A 17,304-nucleotide genomic window follows, 5' to 3' on the forward strand; every position below is an offset into this window, starting at 1 on the left:
TTGATGTGTGTGCTGGCAGCCCTGGAAGCTACCATGACTCCCATATCTGGCATGCCTCACAGCTGTATCAGGTATTTGTCAGGGGGGACATCCCACATGGCCACCTTGTGGGGATGCTGGCTACGCACTGGAGCCGTGGATGATGACTCCCATCAGAAATGCACACACACCCATGCAAGAACGCCATAATGAGGCACACGCACAAACCAGAAACATCATAGTGCGTGTGTTCGGGACGCTGAAATCACAGTTCCGGTGCTTGGACACATCTGGTGGAGCCTTGCAGTACTCTCCAGGCATGTGTGCCCACATCGTCATAGTATGTGCCATGCTACATAATATGATCCTGCGGAAACAGCTGCAGCAGGGACAAAATGGTGAATGCCCTCATAGCCCACCGCAGTTGCCAAGGCCATCACAGGCACAGAAGGATTCAGACCATGAACACACTGTGCCAGCCCCAGTAGGTAGACAGAGGTTTGTCCAATATGCCTACACCTTGGCAAAGAGGGAACGTATAGCACATGCTCTGACAGTGTAGGCCCCTACGGCTAACACACCTCTCCACCTGCACACACAGTAAAATGGATGGCACACAAACACGACCACCTGTAAATTGTAATGTATAGGTGGCCCACTGTGTGAATCCTACATAGGCAGCCCTCAAACATTGTACACACAACAGCTATTGGAACACGGAATGTCCACACCTGAACAGTACATGCGCCTATCAGCATATGGTGGTGCTGTGTGTATAGGTTCCCAGGTACATCGGTAGGTACACGGCCGATCGTCAGAGGCCATACACCAAACAAGGCAAACAGTGTCTGCTGTCGCCACAACATCGAGTAACCAACTGTCGCTTAGTGGAGCAGAGACAATCGCGGGAGCACATGTGTGTAAGCACTGTTCTGCACACACTCATCATGGAGTCCCTGCTGCGTTAATGAGGGGCTCCACATAATAAAATCATGGATGTTGTGTCAAGGCATGGGTTGTACCCATGACAGGTATTCGTCACCCCAGCATGCCCCACCTACGGTCGTTTGAAGGTGTAGCACAGTATCGTGTGTGGCTCACTGTGATATACATACCCAATGCCGGAGCACATGTAGTAAACATCACATGGACACACCATTAACTGGACTCATCAATATGTAAACTAACTGAGTTACCCATGTGAGTGCAGTATGGAGTAACAGCCATAGTATACTCCACGTACAAAACGACATAACACGTATACATATCCCAGATATCCATGTGTTAAATGCAGTGACCGTCGTGCATGTTCCCGGATTCCACGTCCTGAAAAGGATGTAATGAAATCCTGAAGGCACGAGTAATGCATATCGGATGCAGGTCATCAGATCATGTTTAGCACACGTTAGCGGGAATATGCGTTGCCCACTGCTGGTAACCGATGTTTAAATATGACTATACGGATATGCGCAAAACAGGGATAAGCTTCTCCGAATATTGCACAGATCACGGTCAATGATGTCCAGAACAGGTGAAACCAGCATCATTCACCCCTATACTAATAGCGCCTGCTCTGAAGGGTAAAACGACCACTGCCAGGAGTAGAACACGCAATCATGTATAGAATCACCTAACACTATTGCTAGCCAAGATGTACCTATGGTAGGGTTGCCACCTCTGCAAATGACCAATGTGGGACATACGTCAGATGTCTGCAGGCCGACACATACACCCAGCCAGTATGAAAATCAGAACTTCACTGTTTTGGCTAGATAAATGCTTATTCTTTAATGTTTACTTACTTATTCTGTTTCTATAACATATAGGTGGTTCAGATACAGAATAACTGTTTTATGCAACTATTACATAAACTATAGGAAATAACTATGTCCTACAATCTCAGCACATTTGCCATGTTTATAAATATTTTGCAGGACACAGCTGCCCAAAGAGGGACTGTCCCTCGCAAAGTGGGACAGCTGGTAACCCTAACCTATGGCAGGTGTGTAATGTGACAGGTACAGACACAAACGTGCGGAGTCCAGGAAACAGTATACACCGACAAGTACACAATGAAAGGTGTAGCTTGCCTGTCACTTTCCCTGTCAGATATATATATATATATATATATATATATATATATATATATATATATATATATATATATATATATATATCTATATATATATATATATATGTGTGTGTGTACACATATATACATATATATAATTCAGATAGAAAGGGCGATAGAGTGATATATGTTGATATATATGGATTCAACGATATCTGCAAATATATATAGATAGGTCAACGACATTCATAACACCTTGGAGGTACAAATAAATAAATAGGATACCGCCAACTATTGAATGTGTAACATACCAACACGTGTAACCACGAGGCTGAAAGACCAAAAGAACACAGTATCGGAACAGTACAACCGCGAGTAATAGTATGACGATATGAAGGGACATGTAGTTACCGCTGCCGGTGTTGCGGTCCATGTAGGTACTGTGTTCAACTGTGTTTGTGAGTGCCGTAGTCTGTGTATGTGTGTGTTGAGGGTGCCGTGTGCGTCTCCGTGTGACTGTAATGTGTGTGTGTGTGTGTCCGCATTGTGTGTCTGTTAGTGCCATCTCGGAGGTAGATCATTACAGTAGGTGTGGGTATAGCTAGCCGTAGGCATACAGTTACCACCTATCCCACAGTAGGAGGGACAGCCCCTCCATGGGCAGGTGTGTCCTGACATAAAACATAACAAAGGGCAAATGTCCGAGATTGTAGGACATTAATATGTCCTATATGTCATATAATAGTTGCATTAAGTAGTTATGCCAGTATGTAAGAAACGTAAATGTTGCATGCAATATGATAAGTAGCCAAAGTCCCACAACAATAGGTATGTATTGGGGATAAAAGTATGTGCTATCCTGTGTACTGACCATGGCTATGTGTCGGCCTGTAAACACCGCTGTGTGTCCTGCAAGTGTCCAACAGTGGCCATATGAAAAAGTGGCAACCCATGGCAAAGAGTTTCTGATACCAACACAACTGCAATGACTGCAAATATCTGGGACAGAAATACACAGGATAGCTGTCATTTAGACATATCCCTTTACATATCGCTGCAATTCCGGAGGTATGGAAGTATCAACCTCACCTGCATACTATATAGAAACCAATTAACAACGGCCCAATGTAAAATCCCGTAACATAAGTCTACTAACTGATAGCTCTTTAATTAGGGATGGAGCCCACACACATATATATGGAATATGTAGAAATGCAAGCCCCACACATCTGTATATGCTACGTACACCCACCGACATCCCCCACACTAGATACTATAGCAATACAGACTGTAATAACAGCACAAACATCCAGTCAGTCAATTACATCTGCAGAACCATCAACATACCTTGTGAGAGACACAGTTAAAGGCGCCATGCATAATTGTAGCCGTTGTATAATGGAACAGACGGCAATGTTACAGGTTTTGTTTGCAATAGTCCGTTATCAGACGGTTGGGATGACAGGTACACCCACATGTTGAACCACATACTCTAGCTGTCACACACAATCCATGGGGGACATGAATCCAAAGTATACTTGTCTCTACATATAGCAGTTGCAATTACACACAACAAAACACAATACAGGCCGTCTCCCCGAAGGTAGGGCAAATGGGCAATGCCCAAGTGGAGAATTCAATTATACCCCACTGTTGCCGCGTAATTGGCGAATGGAGTAGCTGCACAGCTGATGTGCAAGTAATTAGTCACTCAGGAACACCAGTTGGCGGCAGGAAACCACATGTTACAGGTATCGACGTATATAAGGATGACTTACCAGACATTCAAACCGTATGCTCATACCATATACCTGTTTAAGCAGTGTGAGAGAGATAAGCAGTGTGAGAGAGATAGAGACGAAAGTCCGGAATGATAACAAGGTATGTAGAACACTCAGTATGTAAGTTTATGTATAGCATGTTTTGTATTAATTATTTACTGTATGTATAGCCTGGTTTGCATTAATTAAAAGTGTCCACAATGCATAAAGTGGGAAAAGGTATTTATGTAGTGATGTCTTGCTGAGCATACTAACGCTTATAGAGACTGTGCGTCCAGCAGTGGGCCACAAGGTACACATCACAGACACCACAAGGGATGCAACATGAGTGCTTTAAACAGAACAATTCCATACAACCCGCCGTCAGTGGTAGGGTATGTCCAACAAGTACGTGCCATAGCAGGAGATAGTATATGTTGATATACTGTCACAGTAGGCATGTGTATGGGCATATAACGGACAATGACATGTGTAAGGTGGTCCCGCTGTGCAAGTATGCTTTGCATTATGGGATACTATGTAAAATATGTGTAATGTATGGTATTGTAGGTAGATATGTCAGATATTCTACACAGCATAACAGGCATATCATGCATACCAAAGGTATCGTCTATTGGCATGTACAATAACAGGATACATATGGCTTGTAGGCACGGGACATTGTAATAGCATGATAGCTAATCTAAATGGAAGGGCTACCAAGTAACCATGCACAAAGGACATGTAATAGCTTCACAGGTTCATAGTGGGGTACTATGCAGTCTGGCAAGTGTATGTGTAAGCACAACTACAGTGTTCACACCAGTGGCACCTCTCTAGGGTAGTGTCCTGTGAACAGCAGAGCCATGTGTTACCTGCACCTCTGCACAGTACAGCCACTGCAGTGATACCTGGCGTACATGTGTCTCCCAACCACCAAGGGAGGTATCACATGAACAGTGCAACTGAGTGTCCCTGCGTGATGTACATAGGACTTATGTTCCAAAGCATGGTGAGTGTCCGGTTTGGGAATGTAACCCTGAAGCACACCTCACTCATCGTTGTGTGTGTGCACATATCCATGGGCATGTTGCTCACAGTGAATTTTGCTTATGTCGCGTATGTGGAGTATATCCATTAATATTGTTGTGGACATGGGCCCTGTCTGTTCAGCAGAGGTCACCCCTGAGTATGTAGTATGCAAATGTGTACAGACGTGGTGTCCGTAGTTCAGCCGCATACTTCAACTGTCGGATCTCAATAAACGTTAAGGCGTGTTAATGTTGTGGTATGTAAAGCTGTAGCTGTTGTGTAAGGTACACCCTAAACAGGGTGGTGTACCCTTGAATGTGTGTAGAAGTCTTGGGTTCATAGGTACAATGGGTGCCTATGTACCAGCTACACACCTAGTACAGATAAGTGTGGTCACGTAGAAGGATATCCACACCACAGTGACAATATGGTAACCACAGGAGTGGGTGCGACATACGTGTGTACTACGAACATGTACAATGTAACATGTATGTAGGGGACTACCACCTATGTGATAGTCAGTGGGTGAATGGTGTAATGCAAATGTGATGTTCATGCAGCTTGAGGCCATGATATTCATATCAGGTATCTGTCACAATGACACCCATATGGATAGAGTCAGTATCAGCTGTTGGATCAATCATGGTGCTTTTTATGCAGGGGGTTGTAAAGCTAGGCAGGGAAAGTCCCTCTGTGCTAGCCTGTACCTCAGGGAAGCATATACTGAACAGGAGGGGCCCTATGACTGAGGACTGTGGTATGCCAAGTGTAACTGAAATGCAGTAGGTACTATGGTATGCTACCCTCATTGTGTGTGTCCTGTCCATGAGCCACGTTGCATAACATCCTGAGACATAGGGTACGATGTGCAGGTGGATGTGTATGTTGTCAATACCAGAATGGAGAACGGTGCTGTAAGGCAATGAGAGGACAATGTAGGATGTGTGGACCCCCCATACCGTCATCAACTACCCTGGTAACTGTATGAAAGGAGTCCACCAGGTGTAGGGGCCATGCTCTGGCCCTAACAAGTCCAACCCAGGTGGCATCACAGGACTGGAGCCCAACAATGTCTCTGTGAATGACGTCCATGATGATGTACCTCATAGCCGTGCAGAACAGTCCAGTCAGGTGTGTAGGACAGTAGTCCCACACGTGCATTGTGGCGCCACCTGTGTGGAGTGTGATAACTGCTGCTGTGTGCCATTCAGGGGCCACAATGTCTGATACAAGGCTATTACTGAATATGGTGGCCTAGTGGGGGGACATGTCGTTCAGAGGTTTGTGGACATCACAGCCTGGGACTTTGGAAGGTGACATGGGGCCAGTGTCCCAGGACATATAGAGTGCAGATTAGTACTGTGTTGGTGTGACCGCAGGGACACCGCAATGTTCCTGCATGGATTGTGGCCTTGTAGTGAGTGTGAGGGTGTAATGTTAGCATTGAATCCATCCGCCAGCATGTTGCCTACATCACCTGGGTCTGTAATGTTCCTGAGTGACTGTTGTATGTGAGAGCAGATGTGGGTATTGCCATTGACTACTGATATACCACCATAATGCCTTGTGGTACACCCCGGAATGTGTCGCAGTAATGTTTACGTAGCTAGTCTTGGAGTATGTGATGAGGGATCCCGTGGCCCTACCGAGGCTGACCAGTGAGCTACTCCACTCATGGGATTGTACACCACTGTACAACAGCCTCCACCTGTTGTTGTACATTATGTCCATGGAACTTGACCACCAGAGTGGCGTCTGTTATCTGGTGTGTACCATCATGGCTCTGTGTGGAATAGCATGATCCATGCAGTCGTGTACGTGCTAATGCAGTGCACTGGGGTATGTTTCAGCATTTGTATGTGCATTGTCCATCTGCACGAGTGTCATGACGTCAACAACCGCTGTCATAAGACGTCTGTAGTAGGTGTTGTAGTAATCATGTACTGTGTATGCTGTGAAGGGTGTGGTGCCGGGATGTGGCTAACAAGGGTGATTAGCATATGTTCGGAATCCACCAATGAGGGGATAACCCCAGGTGTGGAACACCAGTCACATGTTGGTAGTGTTCATGTCAAGGATAATGTTGGTCTTGGAGGTGGTGTGTATGGGTTGATCCAGCCGAGTGGAGGTTATGACTCACGAATGTGTCGGTACATGATTGGCTATCCCAGTTAAGTGTGGGGTAGTGTCAGTCACACATCAGTAGTAGCTGTCTGAGCCCTACTGTCCAGTACACCAACAAATGAGGTCTGGTAACCGTGGGGTGTGTTGTTGAATCTGTAGCTGGTTACAATGTGTATAGTGGTTCCGGACACAGTTAGTTGCACGTGGAGCACCTCTGATGCATTGTGCTAAGTAACTAGCCAGGATGTGTGTACAACATAGTGGGATATGGGAACACCTCAGCTGTGGGTGTCCCGGTCCAGGTATGTGCCTGAAAGGTATGGTCTGTCTATAACCTGTCATTGCAGGTGTGCTCTGCAGAGCCTAGAGGCAGGTCCCAGTCACTGCAGAGATATTGGAGTGGTGCATTATAAGGTGTGCCTTGCCTGCGTGCGTCACAGAGGAAGATACAAGCATTGTGTCACATGACCCCATATCTTGCTTACCAGTTCCCGTTCCGCCAGTGACTGTTATTGGAAACTGTGCAAGACAGGCAGTATAGAAGTAGTAAGAGCCTCACATGTGATCTGTACTCCCAGGGCTGACAGGTGCAGGTCATCTGTGCCAAGGCATTGTGTTTGACCAGGTCAGTCAAAGCGGACAGATACCAGATGCCTGTGGAATGACAGCAGAAGCATACGCAACTGTTGAAGTGACACAGTCAGTCATGTACAGTGGTATCGGGTCCGGATGAATGCATAATGCTCCCCAGGGCTTGGCCCACACCTTCAGGGCTACAAGACTGGTGAGCTATTGCATGTCCCTGCACACGTAGTCTGTGAAGTGGCATCTCAGGGCAGTCACACTAACATGGAGAATGACATTCACATCATACCTGGTGAGGTGTGGCATGGGTGCATAGGTTATGTTGCAGAACCAGTTACCTGACAGCAAGATGTAAGCGACTATCGCCTTGTGTAGCCTGCTGTGTGGAACTGCAGTGTGACCGCCTACAGAGTCACCTATGACTGGTGTGTTGTGTATGTTATAACACCCTATTGGCTGTATGTGATGGGCACACATGAGTCTGTGGGCTATAGGTTGGCAATGTTGTGTTCCGTGATGGGGGCTGCCTCTGGTGCCTACACAGAGTATGGAGAGGTACTGCATGAGTTGTCCTCGTATGTGTGGCCTGTGGTGGAAGTCATGTGAGACTATGTGATGTGTGGGATGTGTTGCGAATGTTACACATCCCAACATGACTGTCAGGTGCAGTCAGGGTTGGTGACAGCATTACCCCCAGCAGGGCTGCATAAGTGCATCCCCCACAGGCTGTAGTGTCGTATGTTGGGAGGCGAGCATTTAATGTGTACATGAGACAATTGCTCTATTGCCACATGTACGACATATCCATCATATAGACAGGCAATAGCACTGGTACGTGACAGTTGGACATGCCTGTATATACAACCATGTCTCACAGGATATGTGAGTTACATGTGTACAACAGCTGTTGTACCGTAAGCAAGCTGGAAATTTTAGGACAGCCAGTGTACCTGTGGGAAATGGTGTGGAATGGGTGCTATAGAAATCAGTAGCTCATGACATGCTCATAAGTTCTGAACAAGTGCCTAGCATGAACATACAAGACAGATAGGGTGTTGGTTAATATCAACCCACAAGTGGTGACGACAGTCATAATGGGTGGCACTGCACTATAACCCTGCTGAGTATGGTGTGCATGTCCATGAACCATTATCACTGTAGATGTTAGCAGTACAGATGTACAAGACAGTATGGATGTTTGATTACAAATACCTTTGTATGTCACAGGAGTGTTCTACCAGTGGCCTGTTGACAGACTCACAACTACAAAAGGTGCCAGAGTGACATGTGCATATCACACCAGTGCCAGCTACAGTAGAACAGGGTTAATGTGTTGTACTCCACCCTCATTGTAGCCCATACCACACAGACAAATGTTAGGCATCTGTGTATGTAAGGATGTGAATGGCCTTGACCTATGAGCAATAGCTGTGTCAGTGTTGTGAACAACATACAGAATGGGCTGTGTGGGTGAGGTGGGTGACATATGTGCACAGTCTGATGGATGATATCAGCATTGTCACTGCTAGGTGAACATCCCTGTACCCATTAACTACCACCTAGGCTGTGGTCAACATTATGGACACTGTGTAAGGGATGGTGCTGTGCTGTACACCTCCCTGACTTGGTGACATCTCCAGGCCCAGTAGGTAGTCATACGAGGTACCCATGTCATGACACGGTGCCATCCATGAGCATGGAGATCATTGGACAGGTATATACAGCACTGAGGTGACCAATATTGGATCACATATCACCTTTAAGGGGTAATGGCCATGCATGGATGGGTGATACCAGCCTTCACAATCCTCACCTCCACTATGCAGCATGCTGTCTACCTTGCATAAAGACATTTGCTGCACCATGATGCTGGACATGCTACATGTCCATATCCTGATCTGAAAGACATACGACATGGACAGCCACCATACTAATACTAGGATTGGCACATGCTGGACAGATCCCTGTGCCATACATGTGATATACTCCCGCTATACCATGCAACCCTGTCCATCAAAGCTGTACATGTCATCCCAGTCATACATGGTGTGATGGCCGCATGGTAGATTGGTAGATGTAGTATTAACTGTCTGGATCAGTAATGTGGCACTGATGCACCTCGCGGTGGCATAATGGCTGTCGGTTACAGCTAGGAAACCTTGCCCGTACATGCTATGGTTGATAACCATCCCTGCGAATGACGTCTGACTAGCCATTGTCCCATGTCTATCACATGTGCAACACAGGCGATCCGTGGCAGGATGTTGAACAGCTGTACAGTGCTGTGTAGATGTATATGGCAAAACACATGCATGTACAGGTTTCCATGCGTATGTGTGCATTGTCACTGATCAAGTCCATTAAGGCTGTGTCTGTGTTGATATGTGACATATACACAGCTTCAAGGTCAACAGCAATACCATGGACACATCCAGGCATGTGCAGATAGGTAAGAACACCAGTGCAGGCAAACAGACATGCCCACATCAAGACAGCATTCACATGGAGTATGAACACTGTAATGAGGCGACACACATATATGGTGATGATATCCAATGCATAACGGGTGTTACATGTGTGTGACGCAAACACGTCAGTCGTGTCAGTGTCATGGTGATTTTCAAAGATAACTGTGCAGATGTACTAGATGTCATAGAAATGCATGTGCAGCTGTATCTCTGTACATTTCTGAAACTGTGACCTGTCACCATCATTATGCCTTACAGATAATGCCTCCTACACTCCTTCCAGCCTACAGCCTCCAGGAGGATGATGTCCTCATCCTGTACCTCCATGAGAACTATGAGGTGTTGTTCAGCCATGTGCCACAGCATGCCCAGCAGCGGGACGACCTGTGGCAGGATCTGTGCAGGAGGGTGAACGATGGGGGTGGCCATAACCACACCTACCAGCAGGTGCACAGACACTGCACGGACCTGATACGGCATGCAAAACAGTGTGCCACTGAAATCGCCAGGGAACAAGCTGGAACAGGTGGTGGGCCACCAACCCAGCCCCCACTCACACACACTGAGGAGTTACTGGCCAGTCTGGGGACACCCTCAGAACAGCATCCACAAACACTATCTGCCATTGTGGAGGTGGGTGTCTCCCAACCAATGAGCCTGGAGTTTCCTGGTAAGTCAGTACTGCACATATGGCCATTATATCCCATTTACGTGCATGTGTCACTGTACATAATGTAATGTAACAACATACGCATGGTATGTGGACACACATGCTGCATACTACAGTATGTTACCCTGTGTATGCACACATGTGCATACTATATACTATTGTACAGGCAAATGTGTTAACATGCACAATGCACCCTGTGGCTGTCATACAGTCATGGATAATGTTCATACTGCTGTGTCACCTCTATACAGGTACCTCTGGCGTGCCGGACAGACATGAGTCCATTGCAGGTGAGACTGTCATCAGTATCAGGCATGTAAAAGCATAGATCTATTCGCCATGTGGCCAGTTAACACTTGTACACTTGATGTTCGTTCCATTCACGATATACAGGTCGCGTCACCCATCATTCACACAGGCCACCCATGTGCAATATATACAGACGTAATGATACACCAACATGAAACCAGAGTATTTGTCATTGCTACATGTGTGGTCAGCTGTGCATACAACAGTGGAGATGTTCTACAATAGAAGCATATGTACTATACATTGGAACAACACGTGTGGTACGCAAACAGTACCACACAGTGAGCTGTGATATGGGCAGCCCACAGGAGTCACCATTGTGTCATATGCCCTGCAATGGGTGCACACATTGTGATGTGCCATCTGACATGTCCCAGACATGTAGTGTATTGGCTGCAATAATGTCACATTATCCCATAACCCATACCCCACATACAACCTGTTGTCTGCATAGCCCTGTGGATGGTGACATATCTGACATCTATGGGTGTATGTCATATGGGACAACACAGACATGTGTGATAGACGGCCATCACACACATTTGTCCAACACGTGCTCACATGGACATGGGGGATGGCCAGAGATATGTAGCCACACAGTAGATGTGATGTGTATACACCCTGTTTCACATTGTCCACACATGGTCCAATTATAGCCTTAGTTGATCGATTATACAGTTGATGTGGTACACTGGACATCCTAACAGCTTGTGCATAGCCAGTGGAGGTGTCACTGACGTCTGCCATATAAGATGTTTTGAACATCACGCCTGTGTCATAGCATGACAGTAGTCACCTCTACAACTTCCAGAGACATTGACACCACATCAGGCCACAGATACTGTACATTTCCCTTGCTGCTGTAGGACATCACCGTTAGCTGTGCACCTTGTGTGTGTGGTACAGCAATGTCATGTTGAACATGGTGAATTGACAAGTCCGCTATGTGTGGACATGGTTGCCAGGCAGCTAAGACTCTGTAGTTGTTGTGCAGGGGTGTCATCTGTAGGTCCTCCAGTGACCTGTCACATGACACAGCATGGTTTGATGTGTACACACCTCAGCATCGTGGGTCACAATCCACAGTTATGTCATGGGTATGCATGCAGTTTTGGCTATGCAATGTGTACATATTATGCACTGTATAGCAATATAGATGCCTCATGATGCCATGCAATGGCACAGTGTTTGTACTTCACACTGTAGAGCAATGTAGACGGCTCACACTACCCTTCCATGCACATGCACATTTGCTAAACATGCATTCTATCTGTAGGGCATACAGACAACACCGCAGTGTGATGGCCATTACGATGCTGTACATGTCAGGACACCACTGTGTCAGACATGTATGCATGTTAATGCACACGTCAGCAAATTACATGTCAAGGTCACGTCAGCCATGTGTACTGTTATCCTGTTCTGGTCCACATGGTGTATCACGGAGATGCATGCATACTACCATGATTGTGTGAACTGCATGGCTACTGATATGACACCTGCTTGCTGCATTGTGCACCCCAGGGGGTATGCTTACTAACACTATTAATGTCTGAGCTGCATGCCGTCAGCTGTATCACAGGCATGCTGCATTCCGTCTGTCAAATCACATGCATGGTGTGTGTGTGTGTGTGTGTGTCTGTGTGTGTGTGTGTGTGTGTGTGTGTGTGTGTCTGTGTGTGTGTCTGTGTGTGTGTGTGTGTGTCTGTGTGTGTGTGTGTGTGTGTGTGTGTGTGTGTGTGTGTGTGTGTGTGTGTGTGTGTGTGTGTGTGTGTGTCTGTGTGTGTGTCTGTGTCTATTGTAATTTAGAGTCTTTTGTTGCATTCACAGGTGATGTAGGTGCGTTACCCTCCTGCGGTCCATCTGATGTTAGTGTCCCCACAGATACTAGCAGTGATGAACATATGCATGAGGTACAGGCAGGGTGGTCAGGAGCTGGATCTGTGCCAATGGTTGCCATCCCAGCTATGTCCCCCTCTTCCCCGCACACAGTTCTGCTGCCAACACATACCGCATCACCAGTGGCCATAGAGGAAGGATAGTCAGCATCTGTTAGCATGGAACAGGAACATGTGGTGGCTACAGATGGTGTGTCTCCACACCATGGTGTCAGTGTAATGTCTGCAGATGTGCCACACAGGCATGTGGCCGGTGCTGCTTGTAGGAGGACCTCTGGCAGACATGCACCTGCAGGACAGAGCGCAGCAGCTGGTATCACCAGATGCATGTTCCAGACTGTAATGGTAGCACAGGCACATGCTGAATGGCAGAACAGGGAAGGGCAGAGGGCTGCTATCTGTACCCTAAATGACAACATCCAGGCATTGGCAAATGCTCAACAGCAGATCGCTGATGTTCTGGACAGGCGATTGGGTGACATGGTTGGAATCCTTGACCATGGCATGGCAATCCGTGAGCGTGAGCTGTCTGTGCTGGAACATCTGGTAGGAGTGAGGCGTAGGCCACATGGACGTAGGCCAGCTACACCACCTAGTGCAGGTCGACGTGAGCGTGCCACCTCACATACACACTCCCATAGTGCTGGTAGCAGTAGCACTGCAGTTGGTGCTGCGCTGTCGACACCAGGACACAGCAGGCCACGTGGACGTGGCCCTGGACGTTCCCAGTGGGGACACGGTTCCAGTGGACATGTGTCGTCGGACAGTAGCCAATCTGTACCTCTGCCTGGTGGTGCCCATGCAACCCCTGGCAGGCACAGGTCTCATGGCTGTGCCCGGACACGATAAGCTGTACAACCTGGTCTGTACAAACTGGAGCTGTCAATAATACCCCTGTGTAGGCCTCACAAAAGGCAGAACTGTGTGCACACATACATGCACACAGCAAACACATCTGTAGGGCACTACAACACCCACATGCTTACTGAACAGACATGTCCAATCATATCACCGGCCCTTACCAACACACATGATGTCACCCATTGGTGCAGCCTATGCCCCTGGCACACATTATCACCCTGTGCATATGATGAAGCCTGTGCCGCATCCCTGTCATCCACACCATCGGTGCAGGGACATGCTCAAATGGTCTGATTCACAGGGTGAACAGAATAGTGAGATGTGTATATTACATTAGTTGTGTATGACTAGTGAGGGAAGTGTATATTACGTTAGTTATGTAAGAATAGTGAGAGACGTGTATATTACATTGGTTGTGTACTGTTGACACGCACCAGACATACCATGTAGTACAGGTGTAGCATGCATTGTTATATGTGCACAACCATGTAGTACAGGTGTATCATGCATTGTTATATGTTCACAGTATGTGTTTCGGTAACAACAGTAACAGCATGTTGGTAATGATGCCCGGGTTCCCTCCTTATGGTCTACTTGCATGCGTCTACAGGTAGCAGTGTTTGCAGTCTCCCATGTGTAACTGTGGAGTACTCACAGGCACGTATGGCAATCTCAGCATGCTATACGTAGCCTCAACCGGACAGCTGGAAAGTCTAACAAGCCACAGATGTCCACACATATACTGATCCAGCAGCCTGTGTGCAGTTTAATAGGCTACAGTGGCTAGAGACGTGACATCCATACCAGGTCACATCACAGGTATGTTGACATGGTGCAGGGGTTGTACACAGTGGTCTGGACAATGATAACGTTAGAGGCCACTTGATAGCATGAGGCCTCACTGTGTAGCAGTAATACCCTGTCACAGTACAGGAACATGCCCACACTCACGGGGTCGACAACACTATAACGCACACCCCATAGTGTTGAGGTGAGGACACTTGCCTATGTGGTCATCACCCTCACAGTACTGTGCACCCACACTACGCGACACAGAGAAGGGATATGTACAGGTAGCCAGTACGGTTGAGACCGATGGCATCAACAGGGTAGTTGACTGCATCACCATGAGGGGTTGGGATCCTGTGTGTTCCATATGGTAGCATAAACCCACACTCCATGCACCAGACAGCCATCCATACATACATACACACACACACACACACACACACACACACACACACACACACACACACACACACACACTGTGGAGACCAACTGTCATGCACATACGGATAGCTGATGTGTGTGATACACACACCACACCTGCCTACGTCATGCTTTCCACACTGCAGTATGTACAGATGTCTACAACAGTGTACAGGGGTGTGTTACAATTGGGATGTATTCCCCATCATGTGGCATATATGGTCACACATGCAAACACACATGGCAGTACTGTGAATGATACACCTGCTATATGATGATACGTCTGACAGACATGCAGCAGTATTGGCCGCATTATGTGTACCAACGCTATGTCCGGCAATTGTGCTGCTATATGCACACGGGAGAATGTAAGTGTTACAGGTGTCGGGTGATGTACAGTCGGTAACACCTGACCACTGTGTAGGTATTATGTTTTCACCGTCAGGTAACAGTAACATAGCATACTGTTTGTACATGTAATGGTATGATGGCATGTGACACACCTGTGAGCCGTACCTGGCGAACATCCATCTACACAGGTGGATCACCACTTTACGTACACACATCCATCCATACCTGATGTACATCCTACCGTACTGTCAGTATGTCACCATATACAGGTGTCAATGATGGGGCTGCATTGCAACTGCATCTTGTAGTTCGGCACAGATGAGTTACTTACATCAGCTACTGCACATGCATGGCAGCTGCATGCACACTACAGTTTGTACATGTGTGTTGGTCCTACATGCCTGTCATGTAGCCATGTTTGTATGCATTGCAATCGGTGGACATGTGTGTTGACATACATAACACATGGACTGTTGTATGATATGATGGATGTCATGGGTAACTAGTACAGAGGGAATGTGTCCTTGGTCAACATTGCTACCTCATGTACTGTTGGCATTCAACAGCCGTGGACCCACCTCCCATTTGCGTGCGTATGATTGCTGTAGCCACTTGTCTGCATGGAGGATAGCAAAAGCTGTGCTATGTACATATGTGTTGTGTGTGTCGTCCATGCACATATCTACTGCAATTACATGTATGACATATCCGAACATGTGTGTTCGTTGGTGTACAGCGACAGTCATCTGTCACACCTGTGTTAGACCCAGGGCCCCTGTTATGTGTAGAGCCGACCTGGTTATGTACAATGGTATCATTGCAATGCATAACACATGATGAAACCCTGTTGGTACATGTGTAGTCTGCATAGTTGATGTACACCTATGTACAGTCCACTGGTCATGCGTCACACGGTGTTGTGTTGATGTATTACTGGTCCAATGACATGGTGGTGTCTGAGGGCTACATTGTAGACTGCGGTGTGTACCTCTGTGATCTGTACCTGAGACATCTGTGATGGCTCCTGAGTGTGTACTGGTCAATACATGTGAGTGGCCGTCATGTATGTGGGGACAGTAATACCATACTTTGCCCTTCCGTGTTAAGTATCCGTGTGCATGCAAGATGGCCCTTTGCAACTGCTAAGTGTGTGAGCATGCCCAGTATGCCATTGTATAGATGGACACGCAGTACATTCCAAACGGACGTGTGATACTAAGCGTGTGGGCATGGCCAGTGACACCTTGTGCCTCTGTGTATGGGCATGGCCATTGACATCCTGTATAGCGATGGTGGACATCCAGGCAACAGATGCCCATTTTCAACGTCATGATGGATGCCTACATTGAACACACTGGCTGACTGTCTTGCAGGGTGTACTGTCTGTGGCACGTCCTGTATCTATGTAGTGTTGTTGTGGTGCTTTGTAGATATTTAGTTGCCCCGATCACACTATTGCCGTGTGTTTGTCTATGTCTAGTGGTAGTGAGTTCTGTAAATGTATATTGCTGTAGTGTGATAAGGTAGTTAGATGTATAGTCGACTCCCAGCCCTGCCAAGTGTGTGTGTTTGTGTGTGTGTTTCCTGCAGCCTGGGGACACGGTAATGCTTTTAGACGCCTCACACCACATACATTCCCTATCGGCGTCTTTGCCTTTACGGGTGATGTCACCCACCTAGAAGTATGCCTCTGGGAGTGCTGTGTTCAGTAATCTCAGTAGCATGTTCTGTAAATGTGTATTGCTGTAGTGTGATAAGGTAGTTAGGTGTATGTTCGACTCCCAGCCCTACCAAGTGTGTGCCTGTGTGTGTGTTTTCTGCAGCGTGGGGACACGGTAATGCTTTTAGATGCCTCACACCACATACATTCCATATCGGCGTCTTTGCCTTTACAGATGATGTCACCCACCTAGAAGTATGCCTCTGGGAGTGCTGTGTTCAGTAATCTCGGTAGCGCGTTCTGTAAATGCATATTGCTGTAGTGTGA

The sequence above is a fragment of the Protopterus annectens genome, chromosome 1.part0, assembly GCF_019279795.1.
Source record: "Protopterus annectens isolate FY-2018-M chromosome 1.part0, PAN1.0, whole genome shotgun sequence".
Taxonomy (NCBI): Eukaryota; Metazoa; Chordata; order Ceratodontiformes; family Protopteridae; genus Protopterus; species Protopterus annectens.